Here is a 27,299-nt window from a genome sequence, read left to right on the forward strand (position 1 = left end):
CAGACACAAATCACCTCCTAAAAATGTTTCTATATTTCTATGTAATCATGCTGAAATGTTGGTGGTATTATGCTGTACTGTAGTGCACCAGAGGACAAGGATTTGTAATCATCTAAACAATGTGCTGAAATGATCCAAAATAGTCCTATTTGTATCTAATTTTATACATAATCATGGTGCTAATCAAAAATACAAGCACACAAGCTGCATAATATTGATCTTAAAAAAGAGCTGCACTGCACTGTCCATCCAACACTCATTGGTTGAGGTCTCACGTTGAAATCATTAATCACAATTACACACTTCAGCCAAAATGAAATTTACCAGCTCCTTCTCAACTCTGAGCTCCAATTAAACAAGAATACAGTATCTTCCTCTGCCTTTCTACAGTCTTCTGCTTTTTGACATTACATATATCATCATCATCATCATCATCACCACCAACATGATTATCATCATCATCCTAATTCTTCTCTCCCCCTTCCTTATATAATAATATAATCGAAGGGATCTTCCAGGCTGCAGTGGGAAAGAGAAAACAATGACCTGAAATAAATTCCACAATGCAGTGTGATTATGTAAACCACAACGACTGATTAATTTGAACTAAATGAGCAAAACTAATTTGGTACCACAATAACAAAACAAAAATCGATTCTGTAATCCGCAAATAAGCACCATCAAAATACTTAATAAACTGAGGCAGCCGATAAGAGCTACACAGGGTTATCCATTTCTCATGAACACTTGCTTTCAGTGTAAAAGGAAAAAAATAATTTCACAAAGCATTATCCCTCCGACAGATTTCCTGGGAAATTAACCCTCCACAAAAGTCTATAATTATTGAAAAAACATGGCTTTGCTCAGGCATGAGGTAGCAATAATGGCAGTTTGTGCACTTAAGGAATGATCAGTGCTTCCCATCTACTGCCTTACTGTGAAACGCTCGCATGTGGTCTTTTAAATCTCCAGGATAAGAAAAAAAATCTCAAGGATATGTGATATGTGCTTTGAATCCAATTTGCAGATGTCGACATTTTACAGTACAACAGCCAGGATAGAAAAGGAAGGGGCTTTCTGAGATCTTTTCAGTGATAAGTGATAATGATAATAATAGCACAACATATTAAAATCAAAAACAGTTCAAGATGTCTTGATCCACAAAACCTTCTTCTCACAAAAAAAAGATTCAGTTGTACACCCAATTTTGCAGTAAGAGTCAAGGATATGTCAAAACAACATAATAAAATAACAGCATAGCACATAATAGTTTACACTTTTACAAATGAGAGATTTTAATAATACAGTATATGTAGGTGCTAAGGTGTTAATATCTGTGTGATTTCAGGAAAACTGTCAGTCCCAACAAGCACAGGATATATGAAAGAACATTCACAGAGGGAAATACAGACTACAAAGAGTTCCTACAGATTGAGGCACGTTCAGTTTGACACAGGAAGTGATTTTAAATTTCACACATGAAACAAAAACAATCACCATGGTCAGCTCAGAAAAATACATTCCAATTTAAGGGCACTTTACTATATATACTTAATTCTGAGCTCATTTCACATGAATTTAATCCTGATAAATTACTGTAGCCATGAGTTCGACCCGTTTTTGACTTCTCATTTAACTGCAGGCCATAACTGACTCTGACAGAAACATTTATTGTCATTTTAAAGCTCTGACCTGTGGCTGTATTTTCATACCACAACAGTGACATACAGAAACATACAGTATGACAAATAAAAGGTTTATGGATGTGACCTTTGACCTCCTACACAACCATAGATTTTGTTCAGGTTTGAGATCTCCTCACTATTTTTTTACATGTCTTCCACTGGTTCAGACATTCAAAAGGCAAACGTTTTTTTTTTTTAAATAAAAAGCAGGCCAATGCCAAAAGCGCCTCATTTTGATTGATTTTCATCTGGAAAGGCCACAAAATCAATTAGTATTTTGACAGTATGTCAAAGTTCGACGCATTTTTCTACCTTTCTGATGAAAGAAAGTTAATTCATCCATTTTCTAACCCCTTTATCGAATACAGTTTCACGGGGGAGCTGAAGAAAGCAATGCTAACCACTTCAACATTATGTTAGCCCATGACTTTCCAGACAGATGAACACATGGATAAAAAAATGGTTCATAACTTTAGGAATGAATGTTATTATCCTGCAAGACTTAAGATTGTCCCATTTTTCTTTTCTATACCTTGAGGCAAAGACAGAAACAAGAATATCCATTTGTTCCATTGATATTATATATGCCAAGGGGTTTAGGATGAGAGTACACAATATGTACTTGAAAAAATAAGATCCTGTGCTGTATGGTTTAGCCAAATCAAGCTGTAAACTGTAAACATAGCAGTGAACAACCTGAAATACGTCTGACTGCCTACCTGTTTGGAGATTTTTTGGGGGTTTGAACTGCTCCTGGGGAAAGACAGGAAAATAAATTATTGGGTTCCACAAAAAAAACCACGAAACTCAATGAGTTTGAACAGTGATCTACTTCTAAACCATTACTTTCTTTTCACTACACATCTATACTTCCCAATTTTGCAACAAGAGCACAAGCTCTATGTGAGTAACATTAGCCTATTCACACGTCACTACCTCACCTGTAAGATTCCCCTATTTTGTTTTCTGAAACAAGTGACTTACTTTTAGTTTTTTGGATGACTTGTCAGAGTTGAAGACATGTTAGTGCCAATTACCATCTAGGAAAAGAAAAAAAAGACATAATGTTGGACAATAAGATCGAATTTATTAACTTAAAGTAGGATTATGAAGCAATAAATATCATGGCCGGTCAGACCTCTGGATGCAGTGTTTAGACATGGAAAGGAAGCACTTTTTGTCCTGAGCCATCTATCCATCAGTTTTCTAACTGCATCTTCCTATTCAGGGGAGCCAGAGCCTGTCCCAGCTGGAAACAGGTACTGTACAAGGCAGAGTACACCCTGGACAGGACGCCATTCCATCACAGGGAACAAAGACACAGACACACACACACACCAGGGCCAATTTTCCCAGAAGCCAAAGAACCTACAGGTACCTGCATGTTTTTGGACTGCAGGAGCAGATAACACCACAGGTCCGGACTTGAACCCAGGGCCCCAGCATTGAGAAGCAGCAAAGCTAACTGCTGTGCCACCATATCACCCTTGTCCTGAACCCGACAGGCATCAATCAACACTAATTCAGGTCTGATCTTCCAAATACTGTACAAACCACAGTATTAGCCAGTGCTCCAGCACCCAGGTGAATGTAGATCCGGGGCTCCTGAGACTTCTTCTTCTGATAAAAGCCCTTGCTTCACTGTAAAAATCCTCCCCTCCAAGTGCAAAAAAAGTGCTCAAAAAGTTTGGCGAGAGGTTTTTAAACAGCTTTCGATTCTCTCATTTCTGTATTTCCTTTACTTTTAATCGTACTTTATTCTTTCTTTTCTTTAAGCTAAACATCGGCCTCAGGGGAAGACTAAATCTTCGTCACAACAGCTCCATAGGACAAATTCTAATTAAGACGCGACGCTCCGATTGATTGTGCTCCTGTATTAAAATACAGCACAATTACAGCTGGAGCAATCCTAAACCCTCTCGCTCCATGAGTCAAAACCTTAAATAGCTTCAGCGATTAGATAACATGATTAACTTGATTCATGAATATGCATTTGAACACTTAAAGGTCTGGTGAATCCAGACTTCAAAGTTTGTACTTGTATTTTTCCATGACTCATGACAGGATTTGCCTGAAGAACTGGATTCTTCCTAATTAACCATTACAGAGAATCATTGTTCATATGATGCATTGCACTCCAACACATTTCGTTCACAGCTAAAGCCAAAACAAAAGACCTCAAATTTTATGTAGGCCATATTTTTACAATACCTTCCAATTGTTCTCCATGTTACACAGATACAATGGAGTTCGACAAAGATCATTTTGAAGTAAGCTTTTGACCTCTCTGCACTCCACATATTCCACTATCTCCTTATTGAATAATAAAGACCTTTCATGTTTAAAAATGTTATTTGCATTGTCAGAAAGTGGAATCTGTACCCTGAACGTCCCTTTACACAACCACTACACTGTATGTCCATGATTGGTGATTTAAGGGAGATCAGTTCCACTGTAGACAAGGGATATGTGCCTCAAGGCTCCAGCTCTTCCTGAATCCAGTTTAGAGGCTGTTTTCGCCTTCATTCCCTCCTGCTGTTGCTGCATTCAAGCTGCTGAAAGACTGGTCACATGCATTCCCAGATGTGACTGAGCAACAGTGTCATTGTCAGCCTGGAGTTGAGCTGCTTTGTGAAGGAAAAGCTACAGTTCTAAACTGATTATTTCAAGCAGATGTGTAAGTGCAAGTCAGCTGCGGTCAGTTTCACTCCCGAACGTCCTCTTTCCAGCAGGTTCTTCCATCTTTATTTAACCCCGTGCTCTCTAAAGAGCCAAGACAATACCAGCTGATCAATCACATCATTGATTTCATTTGACTTTAAGCCACTGCAACTGAACTTCCAGGATCAAACAGATATACTGTAGAAATCCATTCAACCCAACATAACGTCTTTAATGCATGGATTAAAAATAAATTTTGGATTACAAAAACTGTTGGCACACCGCTCAAAACTCAGATTAGGCGACCTGTGTCTTATTTGCTCTGTGTTGGATAGGGACATCTTGAGTCTAGCCAATGGAGAGCCATCAGCAAAGCACAGAATATAGAATCAGCACTGGGAGGTGGGTCAAATATTTGATTTAACATCAGTGTGTACGACAATAAATGCATCAATACATTGTTAATCATTGAGATGAGACTGCAAGGACACTTTCCGATACATAAATAGTTTAAGGGCAAATGCATTTGTATTCAAGTCACAATTCTTGTAAAATACTGTATAAAGCATGCATTCCTTAACTCCTGAGTCACTGCCACAGTTTTCAGCTGTACTACAGCTACATCCTAACAGATGTTATCTGCACTATCATTTTTAATTAGCTGTGCCTCAAGACAGCAAAGAAGAAATAAAAAAAAGATATGCTGGGCTTCAGATTTTACAACAAACAATCAAACCTGTTGTAAGAATGCCATTGATTTTCCTGTAAATTGACTGTGTTTCCATTTGGAGAACATGAATGCTATCATGATACAGGTGAAACTTTACTAATTTATTGTCGATACACCCAGGAAGGAGGCATGCCCTCAATTTTATCGCAATAAAGAGCATTTTCAGCAACAACCACCGCAATTGCCAGGTCCCTGACACTATTTGCTGTGCTTTCAGAAAAAGACATTGTGGTAAACCTGAGGGTGGTGCAGCAGTGATCTTTTTCTAAGCTGGACTCAGTTAACAAATGCACTAAACAGCAAAACATTTTTAAAAGACAGTGTTATCTATTTACAGGGCAATAAAAAAGGCAAACAAAATTCTAGCTCTTCTTTTTTCAACAGTAGCTGAACCTGTTCAATGTTCCCTCACTGTTAATACGGCCAGGAGATCTAGCTGCTTACCAGCATCCAGATTTCCCCACTCCTGGAACCAAAACACTGCCAAACCAGGAATCCTTCTCAAGAAGGACTCACACTGATCCACAGGCTCTTTGTTTAGCCTACATGTTTGATCCCTTATTCCTCTGTTTCAATGCAACATCAGAGGTTCTGCTCTCTTCATCAGATAGCAGAAGCCAGCGACCTATAAAAACCTTGGTTTTAAAATTAAATCCAACCAATTGTCCTCTTCCAATAAATCAGGTGACAGGAAAAAGCGTTCATTCCCATTCCTCTCACAACATATATGACAAATCCCAAAGCCTAACAAGAAATTCCATGCCCACTACAGATAATGGCATATTTAAACTGCCCATTATGTTTCCTAAGGAGAAGTTATTTACAATAGATCTACATAGAATATGTCATTATCCATCTTCTAAACATTTTATCCAGGATCATGGGAGAACCAGAGCCTACCGAAGCAAGCAACAGGAGCTAGGCAGGAAAAACTCTGGAGGGGACAGCAGTCCATCGCAAGACACACACACCTCATTGTTTCTTTGGATTGTGGGAGAAAACCCACATGAACACAGGGTGAACGTACTGTACAACCTCCATGTAACAACCAGGAATTGACCCCAGGGACCAAGCGCTACAAGGCAGCTGGATTCTTACAATCTTTATTTGTCGTTTAATTCTAGTTTCTTATCTATTTGAATCCATTAGGAATATGGTACCAATAACCTCAGATGTCATTAGCTGCAATAAATAATAGGAGCAGAGAGGAATATTTGTGCAACACTGCAAAGGTGTTGAGGTGCCTGTTACTGTACCTTACTGAGTCAATATTATGCTTGGCCACTGATTTTAAAAGCTGCACCAGTGATGGCAGGAGGTCACATGAATGATCTTTGATGCGGCCCATTAAACAGTTAAATACTGCAAGTGTCATAGGGCCTTCCCAAAGAGCTATAGTTTTAGTGAACTTTCAATGTATTTGTGAAATTACTGAAATTAATATCAGAAACAACTCAATCACAAAGTCTTTGATAAAAGGAGGCTCAAATCAAGATTCTATGAAAAGCAACATGGAAGCTGACCTTTGCATAGTGGACAGACGTCTAGTAAGGACACCTGGGGACCTATTTCCTTAAAGTACAGACAATGTGTAATTACATTAAACGCTGGCATGCAAACAACTGTGTGTCGTGTTGAAAACACCGTATCACAAGCTCTGGCTATAATAAATGTATACTTAATATCCGCAATGTAACTGCATGATAAGTGGAGCCACCTTGCACACACATTTTCCAAGCTGAAGACTACTTGTCATTACACCTGGGCTTTTATGCACTACTTGCAGTCTCAAGGCCTTACCACTTTATTCTGGAGTGTTTTAGTTCCAGAAAGTCTAGAGGAACCCTTTGTGCACGCTCTAGGAAGGCACTCCAGCTATAGGGAGCGAGGGCTCATCTGCATGTCAAGATTTTGAGAGCCAAATCAACCTCCTGTCTGCACTTTTCAGTGGGAATTCGCAGGGCTGTTAGCTCTGTAATTATCTACGAGAAAGAGAACGACCTAGTACTGTCACAAAATGAAAATCAGCCTTTTCTTTCATTATATTAAAGCTGAATTTACTTTTCTGTATTTTCAAGACTCCAAGTTTGCTTATGCCACTATACAGGAAATAACCCACCTTCAAAATGTCATATCTACAGTAACTTCCTTAAAGTTTTGTTTTAGAGGCTAAAGAGGTTTAAAACAACCTCAAAAAGCTTGATGAAATCAGATAGGTCACAAGCTGCCACATTTTAACATTAAAATATTCAGCAAAATCTGATCATGGTTTCTGGTGACTTAAAGCATTTGCTTAGCTATGTTTATGTAAATGTTCTTGTACCAATGTAGTGTTTTCTACTGGAAACAAGATCTATTTGTACACAAGACAAGAAAGCAAACAAAATGCCAATAATTCCAAACAGATTATCTCCATCACGGTTTGCCAAGAATTCAGTGCTGAGAGATATGGACCCACTGTCCAAGAATGGCATGTGCCACTTCCCCTTCATGCACCAACCAAGAGCACGCATGGCATGACAACAGGTAAAGGAAAGCAATCCAAGTTGAGTCAAGCAGGAATTTTATCACATTTGTCCCCGCCCACTGCATCGAGATGAAAGCAGCGCCCAGAAATTAATCGCTGGTGCTACAGGAATGGTTGATACTAGTGCCACCTAACCAATAAACGAGAGTACCTGCTGCCCCAGTTTCTGTTCTCAATCACGAGCCTTGGTTTTATTAGCGATGTTACGAGGAGACTTTATTTTTACATGCCTTCAGTGTGGTTCGCTCATTCATCAGCCCATCATGAATTATTCACCGCCCCTTCATGCGCGACTAATGACACTAATATTAAAGCCGTCTGACACAGGGAACCACTGCAGAGGGCCGTGTAATAAATAGGGCAGATATCAGTGCACATTAGTTCTTTTAATATCTACCTCTGCTTTGACTTCATTATTTCCGAGGACACTCATTCTCTCCAGCTCCCAGTAAGGTACTCGGGTGGACTTCGCACCTTCATTACAGCTGGATTTCACACTTTGTGACAATCAAGTCTCCAGGATGTCAAACACAAGGTAGGCTGCCCGACTGCAAAGCAGAGTGGACCAGAGTCCACTGCAGCAAAGCCAATTTTCTGGTCACCAAAAGCCAAGATCCAGGTTCCACTGCAATTAGAGAAACGACCTGTAGCAGCAAAGTCAGCTGCAATCCCAGCAAGTCCAGATTAGTTTGATTCGATCATCACGTTTGCAGTAAAAAGAAAAAAATTACGATTGTAATTGCAAGTCAACCCAGGTGTTGGGTTGTGCTGAAGAAGAAAAGCTAAAGTATTGTGCTTTTTCTGCCAAACGTCACTCTCAATTCCACACTTTTTCTCTTTGTTTTCAAAAACAATTTTCTTCTCACTCTTTTCTGAGCAGAGAACGTAAACAGGCACATACTGTACAGTTTGAAAACATAATTACAAATAACAAATCCACCAATACTCTCAATATGAGGTATAATGCTCGCACAATTGTCATTTTCTCTTACACAATTCTTATCAAATAAGTATTTAAAACCATCTATAATTAAGGAAAGGAGTGCTATATACAGTATAGAACATTCAGATTACAACAAACAATTAAGAGAATTTTATTCAGTGTTCACTTACATTTTGAAAATAGAACTCATAATACCATGGCTTGTGTTCTGTGAACTATTTTATCACACTGGACAGCAGAAGAGCACCGGTGGTGTGGGAAAATAATGCCCTTATCAGGACCTGTTTCACAAATAATTATAGTGCGCCATGTGCTTCAAAGGTCATGCTTTCGTATTCAGCACACAGATGAGTGAAGAGAATGTGGTCCCAGGTGCAGTCATAGAAGAATCAACCTAGGAACGATCCCAGATGCCTCAGCAGGGGGAAGTTTAAAAACAAAAACAGAATTTTAGGAACACGTTTTAGGCAAAATCTAGTTCTACTGTATATGAAGCACCTGCAAGTTCTACAGAAGATATCTTGACCTTCACAGGCACATCTGGATTTCCTTGTGTCCCCCAGATGACTACTCTGCCTGCCTGTTTTCCAAACCTCACAGTTTCCCTACCTGTGAGCGCTAACCCTGAAACCTGCCACGCTTGCTTTCAGGAACACATTGACTGAGCTCACTCAGGATCCTTCCCTGTACAGCGCCGCTGCAGCCTGTCAGCTTTGCAAACACTTTCATGTTCAATCTGCCATTAACTGCAATTTCAGCGTAGGCATGTTGAGTGGGTGGGAAAGGTGCTCTAAAAGCCAAGTCTGAGAAGGGGTCCCACAGTCAGAAACGGTCTGGAAGTCCCAGAAAGAAACAGCCTCGTAATTCTTAACATCCAGAGCAGTTACCGCGCTCCCTAATTGGTGAGAATCCAAAGAAATTGCAGTTGTCAACACCAAATTGTTCCTCTTGAGACTTAAACAACATTTTTAATGTATCCATTTATTTGTAAATGTACTATATTTATGTAAAAGTTGGTTGTTCATGAAAGCAGCTTTAAAATGCCAATTCAGGCTGCCTGTCAACCCAGGCTTCTTGAATGACAGCAATGAAGCTCAATCAGAGCTGTGAATGCCCTTTCTTCATACATTACACATAAACAAACCTCTATGCATACAAGAAGTATGAAATATCAATTCCTCCTGCTTGTACTTTGAGATTAAGAAATCTGTCCAGACCTGGGAAAGCAGAAAAGTTAACAAGGAGACAAACAGTACAGCCATATGTCTCCATTCCTTGCAATGGACCCAAGCTGTGTGACACTTAGTGAACATCAACATCAACATCAATATGGACATCAACAAAAACGTCTGCTTACTTGTTATTCCAAAGATTTCTATGTGCTGTTTGAGCTGCTTGTTGTTCTTCCTCTGTTTAATATTTTTATATCTCACGTTACTGTTAATGAAAGCAATGAAAACATGAATAAGGCATGGCAGACTAAATATGTAATGTGAACTGAAGTAAAGAATGCAGTCACTCTTTAGTTCAATCCAAGTATGAAGCAAACCTCTTACTTGAAAATAAATGGCTACAAATCTTGAATTATTCAAAGGACAATCTGATGGTATTATTGCAATGGTATTTAAATAAGAAAATGTACATGGTAAACCTGTAAATAAACCCACTGGACTTCTTCAGAATAAACAGTGAAACATGATTCAGAGGACACAAGTGAAAACTATTGTACATGGCAGTACATTTCAAAGAGCATTTGCATTACCCAACGGGTTACAGAGTAGGGAACAATATAACCAGCCATGCAGTGGAACCAGAAACCCTCTTCCAATAAGAGGGTTTCAGTCATTCTTTCAATAAGGTGCCAGATGAGACCCTTAGCCATTGAGATAGATACAGTAGATGGGCCAAAAGGTCTCCTCTTGTCTTCAACTGTTCTTATGTCCTCAACCCTGTTCCAAGGTCTTCATAGCTACCTGTCCCTCAATCACAAAGCACCTTTAGTGTTGAAACTATATGAGAATATTCATTGCTCTTGACACTGTTCTAGTGGAGGGGAGAAGCTATGACACACATCAGTCTCAGGATGAAACACTGCCCCCCTTCTTCGCACTGGTGACACTGCATGTCCAGTAAATCCTGCACTACGTAAAAAGACACATGCGATGTGACCTGTTTTTTTCACCTCCTCGCTCAGTATTTACACCCTTCTTCATTGCCCAAGGGGTGATAAACTGCCCGTTTCTGTGGTCCACATCAAATTCAGAAATGTACAGATTGGAGTTTCGGTTTAAATCAAAACCATCTGTCACCTGTCAAGCTCAAATCACATACAGTACCCAGACCCCAACAGCTGCTCTTTACCTGGCAAACGCTACTTAACGGAAACTCTGTGTCAAATACAAGGTTTGTGATTTGCAGCAAGCGAGTCAGTATTTGAAAAGCTTATTAGCTGAAGACGTGTTGTGTCTTACTGTCAGCACTCAATAATTTTAATTCACTTTCAAAAAAGGTAGGAAAACTTGTTTTGTACAGCATTATTTTCTAATAACCATACAGATTATTTTGTATATCTGTGACACACCTCAGGAGTTGGGATCTTTTCCCTTTTGACCCCAGTGCAGTACTACTTAATAAGATTAACAGACAAGATAAACAAAAGATGGGAAAATTCGGGAAGCCCCGAGGGACTGTCCTGTAATGGAAAGCCACACTGTGAGGAAAGCGTCTTCCAATTTGGCTACTATGAACATGCCTTTGTGGTAACATTCATTACTTTGTATCTGCAAAACTAAATTAATTAAAAGGTTTAACGCTTCCTTGTAGCAAAAGTTTGTAAAGCAGGTGCCTGGAAATCGAGGAATGGGTATTCGGAGTGTGAGGGAGAGACTGCACGACCAGTGAGGAAGAGCTACCTGTTTTTCCTCCGTTCTCATCCATGCTGATGCAATTCCTATTTATCCTCAGAACACCTCTCCGAAGAGAAGACAAATCTGCTTCATTTCCAGTCTGCTTCATTTCCAGGCTGCTCAGCTCCATTGAGTGAACCCAGCATGGGGGCAGGCAGGAGGGCCTGGCTTCTGTGGGAACAGCAGAACGTGCCCAACGTGCGCTTGGGATCTATGAATCAGCTGAGGAGCTCTAGTGGGGTGGCTCCCTGCAGATGGCGGCAGGCTGAATTTCAAGCTAGACATTAAATATAGACAGCTCATTACTGAGGGGTTGGAGGGGTGGGTGCGAGCCAGGAGAGAAATCAATAATAGGAATTTAGTGCTGCACTATCCCTGGGCCAACTAATTCAATATTGTGAGCTTCTTCCAGCGATCAGGGATCAAGTACAATGAATACAGAAGGCACAGCACTGTCCCCAGCATTTTTATGATGTCCGGAGAGCAGAAACTACATGAGAAAGAAGGACCTGGAGGACAAACATGGCTGCAATGTTTTCAGCCCTTACATATCTCTGGAGTTTTCAACCCAACATCTTCCATAAGCTGTTTGAGAAATGTGATTTGCGTTTAGACTCTTACTGCACTAACGGGTGACATTGTAACAGGTTGCAACAGGTTGCAATAACAGGTTTTTTTCAAGGTTACACAAATACAGACTTTCAGGCCTTATATTAATCGTGAATATCTTGAGATCAAGATCACCAATATTCTCATTTGTCTTATTTACCTCAATATCTACTGCTTCCGCCACTAAATCAAATAATTACAAGCTAAGGGTTGCATGATCTGCAAGAGCGCACTACTGAAACTGTTACCAGGATTGCTTCTAACAGAATGAGCTCTTCCACTTAGTCATTCATCACAGCTTAATTAACCCGCCATTTCATTCTCATGCCTCGGAAAACAGCATTTTCCGAAAAAGAATTTCAAAAAGTAAAGCACACTATTTATATTTCAAGGCTCACCCTCATGACATGAGGACCTTGCCAGGAATTCTAAAAGGGGTGAATAGTTGGATCCCTGTGTGAAGCCGTGAGGAAGGGAGTTTGAGCAAAAGTAATTCCAAGAATCCAAATCCAAGTCGTTAGGCAAAGGCCAAGTCAAAAGAAGGAGAACCAGGTCGGGTAGTCAAAGGAGTCAGGTCGAGAATAGTAGCGCGCACAAGAGAAAGCTGTGGAAGACTTCTCAATAGTGAGCGTAGGTAAGCCAGTGAAGAGTGTTTAAATACTGGAGAGAGGGAGACAGAGACGTGGTTGGGTAATTAGTTCCTGGATGAGCGTGTGTGGAGTTTAGTACGTGTGGGAATGCCAGGGCGCTTACGGGAGAAGATTCGAGTCGTGACAGACCTGAGACATCAGATCTGCCACCTTCTGCTTGGCCTCAGCACACAGGACAGCAGGGGACTGAGCCCTGGTCATGTCCCTCCCCATTCAGGAGCTCTCACCCCAGGCAAGACTCTCAAAAGCCAAAACCATGACAACGACCGCCACCATCAGGGACATAAACCATCACTGCTGAATCTTAGGAGTTATTTTTTCCACAATCTGGGGACTTCCCTAGGCTAACCCCTTTCTCGTTTGCAGGAAGACACACACACTTGCCTGCGTGTCCTTCTTGCCTTAGCTCGAAAGATCTCACAGGACATCATATCACATCCTTTTGTTTGTTTTCACAGTCCACTTGAGAACAAATACATCATGGATCAAAATTCTGACAGCACCCCAGCTTGTTAATTGTACGTCCAACAGATGGGCTATTTCTTTTTAGGTGTCTAATCACACCCCTTACAGAGCTGGGTCGCAGATATGATGTCCTGTTTTTAACTCGCTCCCATACCATTTCTGATCCAGGCTCCAAGCCCTGAGAAAGGAGAGAAAGGAAAAAAAAACTTCAAGGTCTCTCATTAAAGAAAAAAATAACTAAATATTACTGATATTTTGGATTTTGTTTGTAGCCAATAATCCTCCAATTTTAACCTTAACCTTTTTAGTTGTCTTTTAAGCCATCAGTCATTCCCGAATATAGCAATGCAGACCAATTTGACAGACAGACCACAAGCTTCAATTATGGAAGTTGAATCCTGCTCTCTATCCAACACAGATTCATTGAGAGACTTAAATTATTAAACATATATAAAGCAATTTAGCTGCCATATATCAAAGATCACAAAATTAGAAGCAGCACTACAGAATATGGCTCAGGGCCCTAGGCTGGGAATTGGGAAGTTGTGGGTTTGAAACCCAGGGAGGAATGAGGTGGATGGTTTACTCTTGATCAAGGTATTTCAGTACTTGTATAAAATGTTCGCTCTATAAATGAGTACAATTGTATGTTGCTTTAGATAGAAGCACCAGCCAAATTAATAATAGTGAAATTGATAAGCCACAGACAAACAACCATGCTAGCTAAGATATGCAAGTCAAAACCAACTAAACCACTACAAAAGACTTCTTGGTTTGAACAGATCATGTTGACACCATTGTATACTCAATGCCGTGAGGAACATAAGATGTTAGCACATGATTCAGTGGCATCAGCTAGTGATCAAAGGAAGGGATAATTGTTAATGGTAAGGACAAAGACCAGAAATACAGCTAGTGCTAAACTACTGTGTTTTCTAAATCGGCACTATAAAATAAAGACTATTAAAAGAAATATAGTAGAGGGCTCCATTAGTGATCTGAGTTTAGAGTACAGACATCTGTCACACTTGCTGTGTGCCCATCATACCCAGATTATCTGAAATATCTTACAGCCTATGGAGATTTGATTATAGCAATACATAAATTCAGACATTCAATTCAACTCTAATATATGTTTATAGTACAGTATTTACAGCAAATATCAACTTAGATGTTCATAATGCCATTTTTAGACCATTATTATATCATTCCACAAACAATCCAGAAGAGGAGAGGCATATCACTGCTGGGCTTCTGGCTTCATTGATTAGGAAAAAAGCTGTTTCTTTTCATGATATTCTGATATGAAGCTTTGAGAGCAGCTCTGAGAGCACTGGGATTTCTGTGCAAGGGGAAATCGAATTAGGCAGCTTTTCTATAGCCTGCAAAAGTGCATTCTGTCCCAGCAAAGACAGAGATGGGGTAGAGAGGTCAGGTTTCTGCTAAACAACATGTCCCATTTACAGATGCCATGCAGGTGTAAAAATAGCCTGTAGAGCCCAGAGGAGGGGTTTGCCCGCTCTTTACACATCAGCAGAAGCTGCAGTCCCTTTACAGTAATATCTCCTGCTGGCTTTTAGAGCAAGTCAGTCAGAAGAAGGAAATACAACTGGCCTGTGCCTTTCTGCAATCTGTCTCCAGCTGCTGCAGCACTGCGATATTCCAGCTGGCTGCAGGATTCATTTTTCAACTGAAATTAAGTAGCGTTCACAACTTATCCTAAAATAATTTAAACCAAAGCTTACTGTCCAGTAAATGCTTAAGAAACAAGCTTTTAAACCTTGGAGCGCTGAGTTCATGAAAGACTTAACTGAATGTACTTCAGTTTTTAAATACTTCTCACAATGTATTTTATATTCTCTCACCACCAGTTTTTAATATAGTTTACATTCCCTTATTGCAAGTTTTTAATTTGTCTCTCTGTTGCGTTTTACACCATGAGAATCAACATTTCCCGTGAAGATCCATCCTTCATCTCACACCCAAAGATTTTCCAATATCTGAGCCCCCCACACCAGTCTATCCCCATCCTGGGAATCAATCATTTCCCAAGAAGTGCTAAATACTTCTTCGACTATTTTAACCCTTTTCATAGTTCTCTGCTTTTCAAAACCTCAGTCCCCACCTGCATGTTGCTGTGCTTGGCGTTACCACAGACAGCAAGCTGTCCAAAGGAATGGAGCAAGGAGGCGCCGAGCGACCTGAGAGAGCTGCCGACGGGATCCCTGTCTGACGAAACCCGGCAGACTCTGCGCTGGAGGAAACGCCACGCCTAGCGAGGGCTCTGCAGCATACGTTTCCCTTTTCGTGGGATGACAAGGCCGCGGAGCCTGCTGACGATCAGTGGGTCTGTCTCACGCGTGGTTCCCACTGGGCACAATTAAACAATTCTCAGCTTCCAGAGCCCCAATCCCAGGGAAGCAGATCTCAAAAATGATAAATTGCGTGACGGGTGTATTCCTCCCCCCCCCCCTCATCAACTTATCTCAGCTGGCTGGGCGTTGAACCCAGCAAATCGGAGCACCTTCCAGCACTGCGGTGCAACACTGGGGGTGTTGTCAGATTTCTAGCAACTGTCAGCCTCCTGGAGTTTTTCATATTGCTTAATTAAAATTCGCTGACGTGGCCTGTGCTTAGAAAGACCTGGTGCCGCATAGTTTTGCTATTTGTCAAGTTTGTTCTTTTTCTTACTGGTGCACATCTTTACTTCCAGGCTCCTGTGATCGAGATACTCGTGCTGATCTAAGACACAGCTGCCTATTAGAGGACGGAAATAGGAGATTTCATCCTCCTGCTACTGTCATTGACAAATCTACAGTGAAGCTTCAACATATCAACACTGAAAAGTTTGAAAAATGTAACTATTCTTCTGTCAGTGTTTCCTCTTGCAAGTGCAGAAGGAACTTTAAATATGTCCATTTTATTAATTGGAATTGCTCCTCTTCGGATACAATATGTACAGTAGCTGTAATGTTGGAATTCTATGCACTAAATTCCTTATAAAAGAAGTATATCCAAATCAGCTCATGAACTGAGTTCAATGTTTTTGTGAGAACCTGATTATACATCATAACATTATACGAATTTGCATCACAAACACTCAGATCCTTTAGCCATGTGCACACCCTTTTGAGACCAAAAGCTTAATTGCACATACGTGAAAATGCACATACTGTACTACCCTTTTACAAGTTAACTAACAATTACCTAATTCACCTCCTGTGTAACTATTTACAAGTATTACAGGGTGTGTAGCAGCCTCTAGTTGTCAGCTACAATCACAACTCTTTCTAGAGCTAGTCCGCCACTGTGTCCTTTATGGTGATAAGCAACCTGGCTTTTAAACCTGAGCATCAAAACAATAATCTGTGATGAACAAGCAGTGAGCAAAGCAGTTGAAGCGCCAGATAGCTGTTCCTAAAGCATCTTCCAACATTCAAATGCTACCAGAGGACTGGACAGGCAAGGGTCATTCCTGGAGAAAGACATCTATATACAGTAGTTTCCAATAGGAGAATCTAAACGTTAATGTTCTCCTTGCAGGCTGAGAGATGATTGTGAAATCGTATGTGCAAGGAAATAAAAAGCCATAAAGGAGGCACCCAATTCCATCTCTCTTTAATACAGAATCTTTGGAATTGTTGTCTGTAAGGGGCAATTTAAAGACACTGTCTCCTTTATTGTTGTAACCCAACGAAGTGGCAACATTTATGTATCTCGGTGGACCATGTCCTGAGTAAACAGATCGAAAATGAGCTTTTGGGCAGCCTTGTTTAGTTAGAGGATGAGACAGCCCTGAGGCAGGTACAAAGGAAGTGACTGAAACATTGCCATCGCTGTACAGTATGTGGCACCGCTGATTAATGGACTGAAAGTGTACACTGCCAGCTCCATTAATATCAGCCCCCCCACAAGTGACAAGCTCTAAAAACTAAAAGCACAGTAAAAACACAATCGGCTCTAGATTACAATGTAACTGTGGCTTGCATGAAATTTACGTTGGTTCAACTGCCACAGCACGCCTACAATACATTGCCTTCCTGTTTTATTGCCGACAGATTATTTTTCTCCCCACAGCTACTAATTCCCACTACTAATTTTTCCTGACGAATTCTAACACAATATTCTAAAGCCCTATCTACACAAGGAAGGCACTGCATTGGAAAAAAAGGGAAATTGAATTCAAATAGATTTCTCTTCAAGTCAAAACTGACAGCTTTTTTTTTATTTCTGGGTTTTGCTATAATTAGATTATATATGATGAATGAGGTGTTTGATCAAAACAAAGCTGGTATCCATAAAAATGGTTCCAGTAATTTAAGAAGTGCAGTACTTTCCAGAATGGAGGCAGGCAATAATTTTCAAAGATCCATCTGAATGAGATCAGGAACCCGACCGAGGGGCGATAAATGGATTTTCATCAGCAAATCTACACAGGATCTTCTTCAAAATGTAATCAAGTACAGAAAAAGTCCTTTAAATTAGAGTCAGGAGAAGTCAGGTAAATTAGACCAATTAAAAAAGATTCAGTTACTACAGTAATTCAATAGAACTTTGGCTCAGCCATGTTTATAAGGCCAGCTGCTGTCACTGTACAGTACTGACACCCGCTGATAAGATACAGATAGAACAGGGAAATCAGCCAGCAGGTTCTGGACCACACAATTCAAGACCAAAGTCAAAGTGAAAAGTGAAGACCTGATCCATACCTAAGGTTTTGGACTCTGCAGCTTAGGGGAATGCTGCAAAGTGAAAGGCTGAAGGAACTGCACCTCTTTAGCCTTGAACGAGGAAGATTAGGGGACTAGATCCAAGTATTCAAAATGTTCAAAAGCATTGACAAAGTCAACATAGCAGTTTTCTCCAGACTGAATTCGAACCAGAGGGCACAACAGAGACATTAATTTAAAAGTGAGAAAACAAGGCACTCCTTTACACAACAGGCAGTGGGAGTAATTGAACAATCTATATTGCCAAGTGATTAAAATTGATAACCTGTTGGGTTTTTTTTTTAGAAACAGCTGGATGAGATCCCTGGATCTATTAACTATTCATCACCAAACCAGGCTAGATGGGTTGCATGCCCTCCATTCCTTTATAAGCTTTCCTATGAGGTATGTTGGGAGCCAGATGTATCCGCAATTCACAAGCAGTGAAAGCACACAACAATCATCCTTGCCAAGCTGAAGGCTACGGACATGGTAAGATTCTAGAAATGTATAAATCAGAAAAAAATATAGCCTTCAAGGTGAACTGGTAGCAGGTCATCAGGATAGGAATGTAACACTTGCTCATTGTTTTAATTCAGTCCTGGTTCCCTGTGTGAAACCCAACAGATAAAGAACATCAAGGAAGTGCTGTATATAGTGTAGGTACTGCCCATCTACTGAAGACTTGCAGTATTTGATAAACACACTCTTAACAGCAAAGCAAATAACACTAAAGATCGGTGTGCTCAAGTGTTTCATCACAAGTGGCAAATGCCTTCGTGGGTCACTCTGAAATTAGGCTAAACACATAAAAGCCCCAGTATTTCCCTGCGGGCAAACAGTAGGCAAACTGCCCACTTTACAGCAAGTGAATTAGATGGGCAGTGTGCCCACAGGAGAAATCAGGGCCGAGGGGTTTTAAAGGAACAAAAAATTTAAATGCAAAAGAGCCTCATCTGTGCAACTTTACAGCAATGCAGATGCCAATATTATAGGTGGTTATAAATAATCTACTTCACGGTACATGGAGGCCTCACATGCAGTACTGAAAATAACTGCATGGCTAAATGCACACATTAAAATATTCATTGACTTTTACAGGTCACTGTCAATTCATTTAGAAAATGTCGGCTCTTGTCCACAGGCTGAGCATGACCACACAGAACAGTGAAACAAGGCAACAGGAGTTCACATTCATAATGGCTACTGTGTCAACTGCTGCTAATGTTTAGAGGATGATATTATTTGTCAGCATGCAGCATAATTTAGAAATTGAGAGATTAGACTTAAGCTTTTATGCATCACAATTGCATCTACTTGTCACGATATCCTAACACAACTTAGTTGTCTATCCTCATTAACCTCATTAACTGAAAAGACAGAAATATCACACTTCAAGAAATCATGACATACAGTACCAAACATAATATTAAATTTGACAAGCTATCGATACAGTATGTACTCCATATAAATATCGTTACATCTTTAGGTGTCACGCCCTCTGCAGCCAGAGGGAGTTCCTACTCTGTCCTGTCCCAAGTTTCCTGTGCTTTGCTGTCCTTCCGGTGTCTCTCTGTCTGGGACCTATATATTTCCGGGTCACTCATTCCCCTTCGCTCAGCATTGATGTTCGGATGTCCTGAGACCTGCCTAGCACCAGGTCGCCACTCTGTCCATGGCCTGAGGGCACAGGTTTCTATACGGCAATTCCTGAACTCTTGCACTGCTGAGCCCGGGCTAATTCCCCGTTCCGCTGTTCTACGGTCCGTCCCTTCCAACATCCATGACATTAAGTGACTGAGAAGTGTCTCTTGAATTTTAGATAAAGTTTGTTACACTTGGCAGTGTAAACACTAGCTTCAAAGTTTCAAAGCGGAGAGAATGTTTGCTGAGGTCTGGGGGTTCCTTGAGCAGACACATTTCTAAAGTTTACCTACTGTAGGTAAGTTGTGGGTTATTGTCAATGTTAATTGTCAAGGAGCAGTACAGAAACACTCAATATAAGATGATTTGAAGTAAGGACAGAGAGACAAGAAGATTTAGAGAAAGATTTAACTGCGGGTTGCATTTTATTTAGTTAGAAGTCAGCTTATCTCTTGTGTGGCCTCTGTAAGCATTGAGAGTTTCATGCTTAGAAGCACTCTGGGGTTTTCATTGGGCATCTGAAATGCCTTGTTTGTAAATGCTGTGCGTAGAGTTACTTGTGTGTTGTTAATTTATTGTCTGTAGTGTAGTTTGTGTTTTGTTATTGTAAGAAATATTTGTTTAACTAAGTGTGACTGGATTATTAGTCCTCTCACCAAAGCTGTGCCAGAGAGCAAATAATTCACGTGTCTCTAATTATACCAGCCACTTGGGTATATTTCTAGAAATCACGTACATTTGGGGCTTATGAATAATTATTTCACTTATTGACTAAACTGCTCGGTCAAATCCTGTTTTTTACCATTTTCGTAACCCCCCATTTGTCACAGTACTAAGAGTTTTAAATTGGAGGATTTGTATGAATATTATCTAAGTAGTATTAAATGCTTTACATTTTAATGGGAACTTAGCAATATGTAATAGTGATACAGTAGGTGAAAAGAATCAATATTCAACAAAAGATCAGCACAGTATCTCAGTTTCTCAGTGAAACATATAGGTAGGTTTCAGCACCATGATATACCTCAATACTCTGTGAACTCCATCCACCCCTCAACTACAGCAAATGGACCTTTAAAAATATATTTTCTACCACCAAGCCTTATTTTTATTGCCACTGAGATCATAACTGACCTTTCAGACTCATTCCTACTGATGACTTTGGCCTTTTCAGCCCTCTGAACAGCCCTCAAGGTGCTTAATGGAGGCTGTGTTGGCAAACTGAGCCTGATGTCGTGAGAAATCCCAGCACAACCCTGGGCAGACTCCACCACTGGAATTTTAAAGGGCAGACTGGCACTCTGCAAGACAGGCACTAAACATGGGGAAAATTCGTCCGCAAAAATTACCAAAGTACCAATGTATCAAAGATCTGATCTACATACTATAATAAGAGAGACGAAAATAAATACCTAACAAGTGAAAAGGGAAGGCAAAATGACAGTACCAATGCACAGACCACAATATTTGATGCACAAAGTAACAAAAACGGCACTGTCCAGAAAATATGGCAAAATCAAATTATGGTGTTTGAGGCAAGACCTAACCATCTGAGAACACACAGTATAATAAAGATCAAACACAAGCAGCCCGAAGAAAATCACGATCCTGTTGCAGAAAGCACTGCTGCAGGGGAAAGTTAGAGGGTGGAACCACAGAGCTGAGCAGCAGCACATGGAAAACAGCAGTGGCCCTCAGACCTGTAGAGATGACACTGCATCTTTCCTGAACCTTAATCCCCTGAACTCCCACTGGCCGCCTCTCGCCCCGCTGCCAAACAGCACCACCTTAGGAGTCGGCGGAGCGACAGCACTGCTCTTCAACTTTACGCCCTTGATCCCCCAGGGAAGAGGATCAATGAGCAAAGTATAGCATCAGGTGAAATTCAGATCTTCGTGCTAGTTGTGGCTCTTCTGCCCCCTGTGGAAGAGTAGAGGCAATTTTGCTCACACACTTAATGTGAGATGGTTGACCTGGCTTTATGCTCTGGCATTACTCAATAAGAATGTGTAAAGAAGCATGTCATGATTACTGTAAATGCTACTTCATTCCCAAAAGTTCCCCAGAAAGGCAAAAGTGAATGGAACAGAGTTCAGCTAACCAAGAGTCTAAGGGCTTCCAGAGGTTCCTAATCCTGGTCCTGGGAAATGTATTCACAAATTTAATTGAGTGCTCAGGAATAAAACCAGGAGATTTGTGGTACCCTAGGTCCAAACCTGAGAACCCCAGTTTTAGGCACCCATTGGAGACACAGGAACAATACGAAAGACCACACCTACATGCTACTCTTAATACTGATTAAGACAATGTGCTTTTTCTTTCTTATTTGCAGCAGCTGTTGGTAAATATGCATGGGCAGATATTTAACGCTCTGTTGGATTATGTTTAGAAAAATGAAGTAATGTGTGCAGACTCTTGAGCGAGTGGAGATGCCTCAAGTCATTCCTCAAGAGCAAAACTCTGCCAGAAATATTATTAATAAAGTATTAGTATTTTTTCCACAGTTTCATTTTTTTATTTTATCTAAAAAAGGCGGCTTTCAGATTGTGTACATGGTACTCTTTATTGTGGCTGCTTAGTATGACAGATTGTCCAATCTGCTTAATCCTGGAACATCATAAATTGAACCTACATGTACCTACAAAAAGGAGGAGAAAACAGTTTCATTGCATTTTTCCAGCTCTCTTATTTTGTGCTGTTCCCTGAGTTTAAAGAAGGTGATGAATTAAATAGATCTATAAAATATGGAGGACGGTGACGCTGAAGGGCTTGGATTTAACGAAGGTGAATGTAATATGTCCTAAAGCCTGAGCAGCACATCTTTCATAAAGAGTTATGCAGTTGTGTAAAATCTGTCAAGAGAGATATGAGTTTGGAACAGCATTTTTCACCATAATGTGGAATATCAGTGCAAACTAATAAGCTTGGCCTCAGGCAAGGAATATCACAAAACACAGGTGTAATACTCGCAGCAGATAAGCAGGCATGTTTATGGTTTGAAGCTATTCCATGAGCATTTAAAGCTTTCAAACAGAAAAAACACAGACCACTTACTGCGTACTCTGAACATTACTCACTGCTCCAAATCAGGGAATGGTGTATTTGTTAGCATTTGCTTCTAAATTCTTTAGAAGAAAAGGGGAACTACTGTATAAACAAAATGGTTGGGCAGAAAGTCTAGACCAGTCTGGTTTTCAATGGTCCTGGTTTTCATTCTACCCATGATGATTATAATAGAACTCAATCAAATACCAAATGGTCTAAGCTGACACTGCTCTAGGTCTTCATATGTTGAGTATTTAAATTTAGCCATATACCCATTAGAGTCCTGGCACGCAAGAACTGGTATTACATCACATCTGAGAATTCATACATAGGACCTAAAAGAAAGATCTGATCCTTTCTTTCAGTCATTTTTCTTAACATATTGAAAGTTCCCCACCTGTATGTGAGGGTTGTAACTTTGGAACAGACATATTGTTTCACTCTGCACAGATCAAACATCCCCTGAAATCTTCCAAGATGTTTTGGTTTTGCATGAGCAATTTCAAATCATCATTTTTCAAACTTTCTCTACGGTTTGTCTTTGTCGACCTGTTCGCCTAAACCAAATCCTTGTGATTCTCTGTGGGGAAACCGTTAAAGGCAAAGTGTGCAGGAATAAGCAAAGGACAATTCAAGATATGAGAAATTAAATATCGGCAGACGTACAGTACTGGGCATTATTGGAAAAACTGCTGGCTGTGTCAATGCAGAACTTCAAAGCAGGTCTTGAACCATTCCCTGCTATACTGTTTTAAGCACTGAACAAGCACACGAAGCAAACTTCATTAAAAATCCCCACGGGAGACCATTATTTATGTGGTCATGATTTAAATTAATTGCAATGCTTCCACATTAATATATGTCAATCACATACTCAGACAGCATGAACAGTCCCTGCAAGCAATCTTCTGCTCCATGAGATTTGTGTCTATGAAGAGTGAGAACATTTCTCTCAGAACAATGATATTATATTGCTTTAATAATTTCAGCATTGATTGGAACTGCCAGAACAGCTGTCTCTATGTTAATACCATTAACCTCCATCTGTGCTGGGGAATGGACTGCATGGTGGGTTTATTGCTTAAAAAACAAAGTTCCCAAAGAGATCACCTGGAAATTACGAGGTACACATCTGTATATTGCAACTTCTGTAAACATAAGGTTGTTGAACTTCTTTTTAAAAGCATGGAGAAAATCCTAATGTTGCAATACCAAACAGGTGTCTGAACTGGCTATACATGTTAATTAGGTGGCACACAGAAATACTGTATGTAGCATTGTAAAACCTTATAGCATTGTCTCCTTTTCAGGAACAAAAAGAGGTCTTCAGTTATTATGGTAGGAATGTTTTGTTAACGTAGTCCATGAATGTATTTTTCAAAAGATAACCAACAAGAATATAAGTAAAATCTTTTTGCAGGATGCAAAACAATGTATATTAAAATATTAAGCATCTCTAATGGTGCATATTCTCACTGCAGGAATTAGAATGTATTAGCTGTGTCGGATGTCACAACTGACATCGCTCTTGACATTTATGGAAAATAATGCAAATAAAAAATGCCTCCATGTTTTAGAACAGCCCCGCAGGCAGCCCAGCATCTAAGATGATGAAGAGCTGTAATCCTTCACCCTTTTTTACTGTGCATGCAGTCCTTCTGTGCACGTCAACATCAGCCACCAGTGAACACAACCTGACCTGGCTGAAAGTGCAGTTAAAACAGAACAGGAGGCGCTTCTTTACACAAAGAGTTGTAGGAGCCAAGAACTACTAACCCAGCCATGCTGAAGTGGCTTGATAGTGGGAACAATTAGCTGCAAAAACCCAAATGAGTTAGAGAGGCCCAATGCCATGCTCCCATTTGCAAACCTATCTGGGCTACAACATCTCAGACCGATAGACCACTTCCACCACCTGCACCAAACTCCTGGATACTCTTCCTGCTACGGACTCAACAGCTGTAGAGAGACATCTCCCTCTGCCTTGAGACTTCCAAGCTCTCTTCACCTTGACAGGGGCACTGAGCTTGCACGCCCCTCTGCTAAAGATGATCAGATCAGCTTGTGCTTAATTCTTTGCTGAATTCATGCTGCATGCTCACCATTCAGGCTTGTAAGCTGTGGTTACTCAAGGCCACACTTTTGGTTCATTGTATAGGTACAGTACAATGCGTTTTTTTTACAGTACTGGGTGTTGTTAAATATTACACAATTGTATAATGAACTTCATTATTATGTTGCCAGGAGTGAGGGCACTTAAAAATAATTTTGTCTGTCGATGCTGTCTTAGTGTTTTACTGATGTAAAATTATTAAAAACAACAGTTCTGCAAACTGCTACAGTGTGAAGGTCAATAATTCAACACATAAATAATAAGCTTCATGTCATAATTTCTGCTGCAACACCTCGACTTGCGCTGGCCACCAATCTGCCCCAGTTCTTTCTTTCTTTTTTATTTCACGTCCTGGGAGCCGCAGTGCCTTGTCATAATTGGAAAAGATCATTCTCGAGACTACACCACGCAGTATGGGTCTATCCATCTTTAACTGCAGTCTCTGAGCAAACCAATTACAGAGGAGGGAATGAAAGAAAGAAAAAAAAAGATTGAAGGCGCAGGGCCCCGTTGTCATAAGCAAGCCCTTGTGGATATTCCTGTCTGAACCGCTGCTCAAATCCTGCAAATCGTTCTTGCTATGAGCTACACAGACCCCTCTGAGACACAACCAGAGGCATAACATGTGCAGATGGTGCAAAAGTTAAAGTGGGCAAGGTTTTGTGCACCACCATAGCACGGAGATATCACTGTTCACAAGACTCTCCGTGTTTCTTATACCCTGGACCAGGCACTTACTGTACAATCCCTCACAAAATGGGATGTTTGTAGCTAAAAGGATAGATATTTCCTGAAGTGAAACACAACAGCATATCGTATCGCCCCTCTACTGCAAATGGGCTCTGACACTCAGATTTACTTTTGAACAGAACAACAGTGAAACAGCCAGACAGAAATATCTCACAGAATATTTGTCATGCTTTGTCTTCTAAACCAATCATTCTTCTGCATAGCACAGTGTACATACTGTATTTACGTCAAAACAATACCTTAAATTATTACCTGAGAAGTCATGCATTTTTTTTAAAATAAAACCAATGTTTTCCCATTACGAATATCTTTGTGATATGCCATCTACAAGGGGTTAAATACACTCTCTGAAGAGAAAGGAATTGCAGTGGTTCATTCTATAGTTAGGTTTTTTGTATGCAGCTGTGGAGGAAATTGTATTAATCCAAATATTGTCCCAGGAAATAACCTCATCTGCTATGCTCAAGTCCCTATTTCAAATAATAACTGGTGCTAAGGGCTTATGTGAAGATTTCATAAAATGACAGAGAGGAAACCAGTCTCATAGTGTTACCTCCAATATCAAAAACATTATGCACTGGATGTACAGTACAAACAACCTTTCTGTCTCAGGGGACACCATAGGTACTCATTGCGGAACAGAGATGTAAGTATTGAAAGAAATAAGAGCCAGGAAGAAATTGGTTTTGTGGAGAAAAAAAGCGAACTACAAACTACAAAAGGCTGCTACAGTCGAGGATTCCAGAAAAAAACATCTCAATCACAGTGCTCCCAAATGAAGGGTACAACCGACACCGCCTCATCTCAGTTCACAGAGGCCCTGCAATTTGAAGTTTCTTACCAGAGAGCGCTTTGTTTCGAGAAAGCACCCAAAGTTCGTTTTCATAACTTCGCAGTGAGTCATCGAAGCGAATGAGAGCAGTAGCCGAGGAAGACAGAACTGCTCATTTGCGCTCCCTCTAACATTTCCACGGCACCGGAATGAGAGGTCGCACAGGAACGGGCAAGGCAGCGCCGGTTCCGCCCCCTTCTCTGGCGGACAGCCGGTGCAGATCGACGGGGGACTTGGAGAGGGAGGTGGGATCGGAGAGAAGTCCAATCTACTGCAGTGACAGCGGCTCCTGGGGAAAATACTTTAAAAAGAAAGTCTTTGTAAGCATCACTGAACTCGCCTCGTCACCTTGTGCGATGTGATGGTCCAATTCTTTAAAAGCGCGCACATTCGCATTCACACACATGCTCCGTCTTCTCAGCTGGTAAAGGTTCATCTTGGACGCTGGTTCAAGCTGCATGCATTAAGGCAATTCACATGATTTAATTAGCAGAGGCTAGCAAACGACTTCACAACACTGCGTTTGGCAAGCATTGCTCTGTTTGGTTATTAATTTGTCCACGTAGTTATTTTTAAACAGATTTTCCCCTGTTCCACTTTAAGCAATTTCTTTATAAATGAAACTGTTATTCCTTAAGCAAAGAGACAGGCTACAATACCATGTTTTTAAATAATTAATCCATACACATTTTTATTAAAGGAAACTAAATAATTGAGTCCCTATCTACAAAAATACAAACCAATTATAGTTTTTCATCAATAGACTGGGTAAAGCTTCAAATTATGCACTGCATTCTGAATTTTCTCTTTTCATTTTAATAATTTAGCACATCATCCACCCCCTTGGAATTAAATATTTTAACAGTTTTTTAATAGGTACGTCAAAAGACATGCAGTGAAAGTGGTTTAGAGTTATTACAACAACAAGATCTAATTTAGTTAAGAGAAATAAATCTCAGGCCATGAATGATTTTTGTAGTTAATGCTGTTTACACATTATACAGCTGTAAAATGAATACAGTTCATGTAG

The 27,299-nt window shown here is 40.3% G+C and overlaps 1 long non-coding RNA gene across 1 annotated transcript; it reads right to left on the bottom strand.

Moving 5' to 3' along the window:
* Positions 1 to 250: 250 nt before the first annotated feature.
* On the bottom strand, positions 251 to 26,583 carry LOC107076643 (uncharacterized). The gene is made up of 4 exons (XR_011189136.1): positions 26,279 to 26,583; positions 2,670 to 2,725; positions 2,405 to 2,438; positions 251 to 519 (listed from the first exon to the last, which is right to left on the bottom strand). It is a non-coding gene; the product is annotated as an uncharacterized lncRNA (long non-coding RNA).
* Positions 26,584 to 27,299: the final 716 nt, after the last annotated feature.

The sequence above is a fragment of the Lepisosteus oculatus genome, chromosome 3 (assembly GCF_040954835.1).
Source record: "Lepisosteus oculatus isolate fLepOcu1 chromosome 3, fLepOcu1.hap2, whole genome shotgun sequence".
Lineage (NCBI taxonomy): Eukaryota > Metazoa > Chordata > Actinopteri > Semionotiformes > Lepisosteidae > Lepisosteus > Lepisosteus oculatus.